The 9,226-nt window shown below is 39.6% G+C and overlaps 1 pseudogene; it reads right to left on the minus strand.

Moving 5' to 3' along the window:
- Positions 1–4,162: 4,162 nt before the first annotated feature.
- On the minus strand, positions 4,163–4,555 carry LOC128627054 (signal recognition particle 9 kDa protein-like; annotated as a pseudogene).
- Positions 4,556–9,226: the final 4,671 nt, after the last annotated feature.

Genomic DNA, 9,226 nt, shown 5'->3' on the forward strand with positions numbered 1-9,226 from the left:
ATGGATCCCAGCCACAGCAAGGGAGTTGTCAGATGCTACCCTAAAGAAGATCTCCAACCTTGGAGAGGACTGGGCACTGAGGGCGGGTCCCAGAGAAGGCCCAGGAAGAGGGTGGGGTTATTCAGGCTAGGGCATGCTTGGATGGCCACTGCCAGTGAGGACCAGGATCACCCGCCAACAGCACCTACCCCCTCCAGGGAGTTCACACTGAAGGTCAGGCTGGAGTTACCTTTGACCCTGCAGAAAGATGAGGACCATGACAGGCCAAGTGGGCCATGAGGACTCCCGAGGACAGAGCCCTGGCCCCAAGCAGCATTGGCTGCTGATGCTGCTCTGCCTGGCCATGGCCACCCATGGCCTGCTGCCCCGACAGCAACATTTCAGAGTAGCGTGCCAGGCCCCCAAGTCCCAGCAGGAGCAGCCTTTGGAGCCTGAGGGACTATAGGTTCCTATTGGCCTCTTGGGGACAGGTCCCAGGTGCTGGCTTGATGGGTTTTAGTCTGGGCCTCATTCACTGTGGTATGTCCTCTGGGGCAGGACTCAGCTCCCCATCCTGGGTCAGCCCAAGTTTGTACCTTTGGTCACTTGGTTTCTGCCCTCCCCTGAGGAACTCAACAACAAGGCTGCATTCGTGTATCTCATTAGTGACTTCTACCCTGGCCGTGTGATGGTGTCCAGGAAGGCAAATGGCAGTCTCATCACCCAGTCTGTGGATACCACCAAGCTTCAAAACAGAACAAAAACAACTACATGGGCAGCAGCTACCTGAGCCTGATGTCTGACAAGTGGAAATCAAGCCTCAGCTACAGCTGCCACATCACCCACGAAGGGAACACTGTGAGGACAGTGGTCCCCCCACACAGTGTTCTTAGGACCCTGAGTCCCCCACCATCAGGGTCTCTCCTCAGCCAGACACTCCTTTCTCTAGCTCCCCACTGCACCCCTAAGACCCTTACCCAGGTCAGTGCAGACTGGGCAGGTCCCCCTCTCTCCCTGTTTCTGCTTCTCCTTAATAAGTATCTAATCATTTATCAAAAAAAAAATTACTGAAGACAACCCACTTACGGTATAGACAAAAACGGAGACCACTTTATGAGAAGGAAGACTTCATGAGTCTTTTTCAAAGGAAGCACTTACTAAACAGCTATCTGTAGTCATAGTGCCTAAGCAGTCTAGTAATTACCCTTCTAGGAGTTCCCCTTAAAATGCTGAGAGCCATAGGACTAATCCCTCTTTAATCACTAACAATTATATTTAAACTGGCTTATTAAGTAGATTATCAGTTACCTTGCAAGATATTGAGAGCTGTGGACTTGGAATAGGTAGGTTCTGATGGACAAGACTAGGGAGGGTCACAAAGAAGGAAGAGAAGAGGAGGAAGGGAGGGTCTTGCCCTGTGACTCCTGCGGCCACAGCCCTGGGACAGGCTCCCTCTCCACACTCATCTTGAAGTGCTGCTCCTGAATTTGTGAATTAAAAAGAAGCAGCTTGAGTTTTCTATATCTAAACCACATTGAGAAAGTTGTAAACATTTGAGTCACTTGGAGTAACTCAATTACATAATTTTTTTTCTTGGTAAAAATTTAGAAAAATTCCAGGGTGATGGTAAACTTACTGTGAGACAGAGAAAAGGGTGGGGTGGGAATCCCTTTGTGCTTCAATAAAACTAAAACTAAAAGTGAGACTTTAGAGGAAAGAGGAGGTAAGAATTTATGAATTACCAACTAGGTAACATTATGTAAACTCAAGTTTAAAGAGAACAAAATCTGCAAGGCTTTGGTTAAAATACTTTTCTTAGACAAACTTTCCTGTAATATCATTCTTAGATCATCAAGAAAGAGGTTTTTGAAAATAAAGCCTCCTCAACTAATTCCTGAAAACTGTAATGTTGTTTCCAAAACATTCCAGATTTGACTTCAATCTCACCACTGTGGTTGCTCAGACCAATGAACGTGCACAAGGAAACACACAGCTGTTAGTCAATTCTAAGCAAGCTAACTTTTGTACAGACATTACATTCCTTAGAGCCTTGTGAAATTCAGAAGATATTTTAGCCCATTTTTGTAGGTATGAAAAATGAGGTTTTTCTCTCCTCATGTAACACTGCGAATGTGAGATGGGGCTGAAACTCCAGCTGAGACTCGCAGGCTTCCTGCGCAGCGCCCTCTCTGTCCCCTTTATTCACCCTGTGATTCATCCCACATCCTATTTGTCAGTATATCCCGTTTACTCTATTGATATACTAGGAATCCTACTCCTACTCCCAATCTTGCTACCTGGCCTAAACCATCATTAGTTTTCTCCTGGATTGTTGCCACAGCTTGCTTTCTCCTCCTCCTCCTCCTCCCCCTTCTTCTTCTTCTTACTTCCTCTTCTTTTTCTGAGACTTTATTTATTTATTTTTAGAGAGAGGGGAAAAGAGGAAGAGAGGGAGAGAAACATTGATTGGTTTCCTCTCACATGCCCCGGCCATGGACCTGACCAGTAACCCAGATAGATATGTGCCCCGACCAGAAGTGGAACCAGTGACCTTTTCTTTTGTGGAACAACAGCCAACCCACTGAACCACCCAGCCAGGGTGTAGCTTGTTGCTGTAGCTTTCTAATTAGTCTCCCTGCTTCTGCTTTCTGCTTCTTTTAATCTATTTTTTTAATTTTAAAAATATACGTCAAGAAAAATCATGTCATTCTTCTGCACAAAATTTCCAAGTAATTCTCATCTTATGTAGAGTAGAAGCCCAAGTCTTTACAGTGACTCTGTCTATATGATCAGGCTCTGAAATCATCTCTTACTATTCTTACCCTGATCTTGCTTTGCCAGCCACACAAGTCTCCTTGCTATTTCACCAACACCCAGATATGTTTCCATCACGTGGCCTTGGCACTGGCTCTTTTTTTGCCTGGAGTGTTTTTGTCATTGTTTTCCTAACAAAAAATATTTTAATGTAGGGATCCATAGGAGAACATTACATTTAGGTGCTAAAATTCAGGTTATAAATATAAATATCAAATAACATCATGCTTCTGGCTTAATGGAAAACATAACAGCTGTTACAGTCATTCTTAATATTTTGGTTAAGTCTAAAAAGAGGATGGGCAGAAGTGTCAAAGATGTATGCAAAGATTTAACAGTTCACGTAATCCTTAGCGCTTCCGAGAAACTTTGCATGGGAAATATGTGACAAATATCTGCAATAGGTGGATTCAGTTCATCAGGGATCATTGCGTTCATGCATTTTGAGCACTAAAAACTAGATTCAAAGTCTTCTCAACAAGTTAATAATACTATGAATCCCTTATATTCAGAAATATAGTTTAAATTTGCAAAGTTCAAGGTAAAGCATACTTGCTTTCCTAATTACTTTTAGATACAATTGAGATGATGCCCCTGCACATAATCAGGTGTACTACTGTGCACAGTTAGCATATTTTGTATTTGTATTACGCATCAACTGCACAAAGTTTATGCCCCCAAAGAAATCCGTCAATCCAGAAAAATATTTACATTTAATTTCTTTCAAAGATGAATAGACTAAAGAATAGGCTTTTCTTGATATCTCATTTTCAAATGATTGATACGAACTTACAAAAAGAAATGCCATATTTTGCCATGTATAATTTGCACTTTCTTGTCCAAATTTTGGAGGGAAAAATAAGGATGTGCATTACACATGGGTGGTACCTGAAATAACTTGTATCTGTTCTTGTGCTTTGTAATTATTTGTTACATAAAATTTCTTGTACCATAGTATGTTGAAAAATAGATGCTGAAATTCCTTTATAATACAAAAATAAGTATTACTACATATAAGTAAATGAAAATTAAATTGAAACAAAAGATTTTGTTCCTGAAAATTTGGGCCAAAAACATGGCTGCACAAATACAGTAATTATATATTTTTCCCAACATTGAATAACCTGAGGAAAGTTTCCAAGATAGCCACATTTTTTTGTTCAATTTACAAAAATAAAGAAAGACTTTCTAACTGATAGCATTTACATTCCTAGCTCTCTGAAGTAAACATTAAAAAACAAAGTACAAAAAATGGTTTTTCAGCTTCTGACTAGATCACTTAGTTACATAAAGTATTTTTTGTGCCAACATTTTCTCAAATTCAAAAGATATTTACTGCGGACTTGGCAAAGTCTTCATTTCAAACTATTCATTCTGTTTCCATGGCAACACTGCAGGATTCCTTGGCTACCATTAGTTTTATCAGTTGACTATGGAATTTCTCAGTCTTTACATCTTGAGCTTGGTCTGTTCTACATACCAAACAAAGTAAATTATGTTACTTTAATACACAAACCCCAATCAGAATGCCCATACTTGAGAACCTTACATGCCTTCATAAAGTCAGAGAGGCAAAGTTTCTCCACAACGGGGGACTGAAGTCCTCCCAGGTCTTGTACTGTGGCTTTGTGAGCTTGGGGCTGAACACCAAAGGGAGGCAGGGCGGATGCTTTTTTTTTTTTCCATTAGTACATAAGCCCCATCCCCAGCAAACACTTTCTATTTCTCCTGCTTCATTTCCCTCCACTGCACTCATCACCATTATACCATGAAACATATTTTACACGTTTACTTTATCCGTCTCCTTCTGTTAGATTGTAAGGTTCATCAGGGCAAAGGTTTTTTAAATCCATTTGCTTGCTTGCTTGCTTTTCCTGAGCATGTAGTAAAAGCAGTCAATTTATATTTCTTGAACAAATTAATTTTATGCTAACACATTATGGGAGGGAGGAATAGTTCAAACACCTTTGCTTGGAACATCTTTCCTGCCCATGGGAGAGTATTGCAGGGGAGGAGAAGGACTCTTAGAAACTGTGGGTCCTGAGGTCTAGAAAAGCTCAAGAAATTTAGAACCAAAAAGGGAGATTGAAGGTGCGTTCCTGACATTTAGTAATGTGTGATCAGTCACTTAATCTCTCTGAATTTGCATTTCCTCAATTATAAATTTCATGTGCATGAAGTCTGTTTTACTGAGTGGCTGTAAGGCTCGAGTGCAAGTTTATATAACCACATCCCCCACTGAAATTGCATACAACTCAAGTTCTTAGTTGCCTTCCAGTTCCTTCTCACCCCCAAAGTCAACCCCACCCTTGTCCAGAAATGGACATTGGATGTGCGGTTGAAGAGGAGGTAGGAGTGCTGGCAGTGGGAGCTGCCCTTTGGCTCAGCAGAGGAAAACATCTGCTGGGATCTGCTTCAGCAGAAACAGATACCCCAGTACACCACCCAGAATGATTTGGCCTTTCCTTGTGCTAAGGAAAAGGCAAAAAAAGGAAAACACAAAAGTGAACTGTCTTGCTATTGAGCATTTGGTTTTCTCAATACTTTTTGTGATCTCGCTCTGGAGTATTAACAGCCACAACCTGCCATCAGAGATGGCAGAGAGCCCTCCAAAACATTTAAGGGGATGCCAAAATGGATATTCCTTAGAATTATCTCTTTAGAGTTATCTTGTTTTACCACATCTGATAATATGTCATAATAAAAAAATCTTGCCAGAACTTGAAAGGTTCCAGGGAAGTCAACAGATACTTTGATATGTGTAACTAAAATCACATCAGTTTGGATCATGGAAAATTCAACTCCAGGAGTTGGAACTCAGAAAAGGAGATGTTTTTTCTGGACTTAGCTTGTACTTTCTAGTCCAAGAGCAGAAAGGCACCGAAGCCCAGCTGCCCAGATGGTGCACTTCAAATATTTCATGATTCTGTATCTCATGTTTAGTCTGCATGTAGTAGTTTCCTTAGTGTGTACACAGATTGATTTCCCTTCTTGTAAATCCCAGACAATATTCTAAACATCTCATGTAAAGGTAAGTGAGGTGTTGGCTTTCCTTGCTCTTAAGTCATGTATTAATTAATAAGCCCAATGGCTCTTAAATAAGAAATATCAGGAAACACTAGAATTTTAGTGACAGTGAGCAGCCTGATAAAAGCACTTTGATTCTGTTGCATGGACAGGACTGGACTAGACCAGTGTTTGTGAAAACAGCCTAAGAACATCCTAGGATTTTATTGCCCTTTCTCCTTTGTCCCAGTGAATTTCTACAAGTCCAAGTTCATTCTGCAGATGCCCAGACATGGTTGGAACCCCTTGGGTAAAGGAAATGCTTCTCCCTACTTGGTCTCCAGCTAACTTTAACTTACAAATCCCTTGCAAACAGAGGCTGCATTCCTTGTGAGAACTTCAGGCCTATTACCTTGCATTTGATTTGACTGGGTTTTATCCCCAAAATGTCATCTGAAGCCACTATCATTTATAAACATAGGTCTCCAGAGTTGACTGGCATTAATGCCCCTGGGCAAGCTGGAACTTCCAACAGCATGGCATCACGTGAGTTTCCATGGAAAAGACTGTGTAAGAATCATAAAAAGTCAGAGTTAGGAGGGATTTTAGAGATGAGGAGACTGAGGCCTAGAAATGTCAAGTGACTCACTGAAATCACACAAGTCTCACTCCTTTACTATAATAGATGAAAGGACCAGAGAGCAGAAATTCCCAATGTGGCCACAAAGACCCTTGTGTGGCATGACAAAACTGGTTAGGGGTACTGACTCAGCAGAGAAAAGACGTTTTCTACATTTAAATATAGTTTCAGGACCTCAGCACTTACTGGAACCCAGAATTTTCCTGGATGGTTTCCCTCTGTATGACACTGGAAGCAATTTCCATCATTGGTTTTTGACATACCTCCAGCTTCTTTGGCAGTGAATAGGCAAACATCCTGTTCGATAGACAATATGGATAGTTCTGGTCTTATGCTTAAATTCTTTTCTTTGACTAGAATAATTTTTGTTTTCTGCAAAGCTATTTTTTGCTTGTACCTTGATGTGGGTGTATGAGAGAGAAACACCTTTTTGAGTAAGGAGGGGAAATTTCCCAGATGTATCAGGTTAACAACAACAAGAACAAAAACCCCAAGAATGGCTCATGAAGCTAGACTTGAATGAATTTCTATTCACTCTCATCAAAAGCTAAACATGTTAGAGAAAATATTTCAATAGTGGCAGAAAGTTAAAAAGAAAGAAAACAAGTGACTTCACAAGCCTGGCACTCATGTTTGGCTCGGCTTATTGGACAGAGAGATGGAATAAAGGTGGTGATGCTATTAAATGAAGTTTGTGATAATTGGATTTTTTACCAATTAAGTATGTAATTTTCTGACCATACAGTTGTTAGTAACATTTAATTTCTCTTTACTGTTTTCTACATGTGTTTCTGCTAATTTACCGAGGACTATTTTAGCTATCCCACTACTGGGTCCTGAGAGATAGTTGCAGAGGGAGGCACTAATCAAATCCTTTTTCTGGAAAAATTTAACACTTAATGATAGACAAAATAAACTTACCTGTGTATATTTAAAAAAACAAACTTGTGAACATTCATAAAATAATGTCGTAAGTGGAAAATGAAGTTTAGAAATGGATCTATTATCATTCAATTTATACTTTGCACATAATTATAATGTAATGATATGATGTCTTGGATATAGATGATAGGGAAGAAGATTGGTTTATATATTGATCACTATTGAAACTGAGGTTCATTATACTCTTCTTTCCACTTTTGCATATGTTTGAAAAATCTCATAATTTGAAGCTTAAAAAAAGAACAAGGTTCCAACTTTCTTACTGACTGACTGCCTGAGAGTGGCCTTTCATGCAAGCAAGAACACTGTAATCTCTATTTTCACAATCTATTTAGTATCATTGCCACCTTTTCACCTGGTTTCCAAACAAAATTTTTCCTCAGTCAACAGCCTTGAATTTGATTACTCATGGCCTTTATCAATAAAAACATAATGCCAAATGCTCTGTGCTCAATCTTTCATCAAAATGCAGGTGTTAAAATGATTATACAACCACTCCTGACAAAGGTCATAGTAGTGAAGTAGTCAGACAGGACACACTTTGGGATTCAAAGAAAATGACCATGATCAGGACACATAGCAGAGAGTTTTGCAGTAGTTTCATTTACCAGATGGGGTGATGCTTTTTGCCTCCAATGCTTTATCAAAGAGTACACGGTTGCAGATGGCAAAGTAGGAGTGATATTTACTTTATACCTTGTGGGAGTACCACTGCCATTCTCTATGACTAGAGTACCCCTACTTTTAGTTTAAAGTGGATACAGAAAAACAAAAATGAGGGAAGGAGAGAAAATTAACTCAATATCCCAGCATCCGGAAAACACAGTTAACATTTTGTAAGAGCCAAATATGACACACAATTGGTGGAATTGAATTTACCATTTCATTGATACAAGCGCTCAGCTTTTGCTTGGTTCTGATTTTCCCAATTTACTACATTTTTGGTATACCTATCCTAACACTGCTTTAAGTCACTATAGGGAAGAGGAAGGGCAAATAAATCTTAATGCTTAAACTAATACTGTGGAAATATTAGGCAACTCTTGAACATCTAGATCTCCTGATGTAATGCCTAGCCAACTGTGAGATTACGAGGATTAAATCAGGTAAGGAACTGGTTATACATTGAAAACTTCAAAGTACTATAAAGTAATGATAATTTAAAAAGCTAATATTTATTGAGTGCTTTGCACTTTTACCAGGCATAATGCTGATTGCTGTTCATATAGTATGTCATTCGATATTCACCACAAACCTATAAAAGCATACCATTATTCTATTTTACAACCACAACAAAAAATACTACAATAATAACAAGTGCAACAAAAAATCCTGGAGACCAGGGAAGGCTGAGTAGTATTTTCAGTTATAAATTTGGCAGGAGATTTTGGAGAATTTCTCCAGGAAGAAACACCTAAAACCCAGCCCTTGGTGTTCTTAAACAGATTATTTTACTCTTTTTTAAGGTAATAAGCTCCACATCCTTATCTGTAGATCTTGAAAATGTGATCTTATTTGGAAAATAGGTATGCAAAGATGTAATTTAAGGATCATGAGAAGAGGTCATCTTGAATTATCTCAGCATGCCCTACATCCAGTGAAAAGTGTGTTTTTAAGACATACATAGACAAAAGAAGAAGTCAGTGGGACCATGGAAGCAGCGTTTGGAGTGATGCAGCAACAAGCCAAATAATGCCTATAGCCACCAAAAGCAAGAAGAGGCAGAGAACAGACTGACATAGAGCCTTCAGAGAGAGAGAGTGTGGCCCTGTGAGCTTCTAGCCTCCAGAATGGTGAGAAAATAAATTCATGTTGCGTTAAGCCACAAAATTGATGGTAATTTGT

Source organism: Artibeus jamaicensis, unplaced genomic scaffold (genome assembly GCF_021234435.1).
Source record: "Artibeus jamaicensis isolate MK-2021 breed Jamaican fruit bat unplaced genomic scaffold, CSHL_Jam_final contig_3126, whole genome shotgun sequence".
Lineage (NCBI taxonomy): Eukaryota > Metazoa > Chordata > Mammalia > Chiroptera > Phyllostomidae > Artibeus > Artibeus jamaicensis.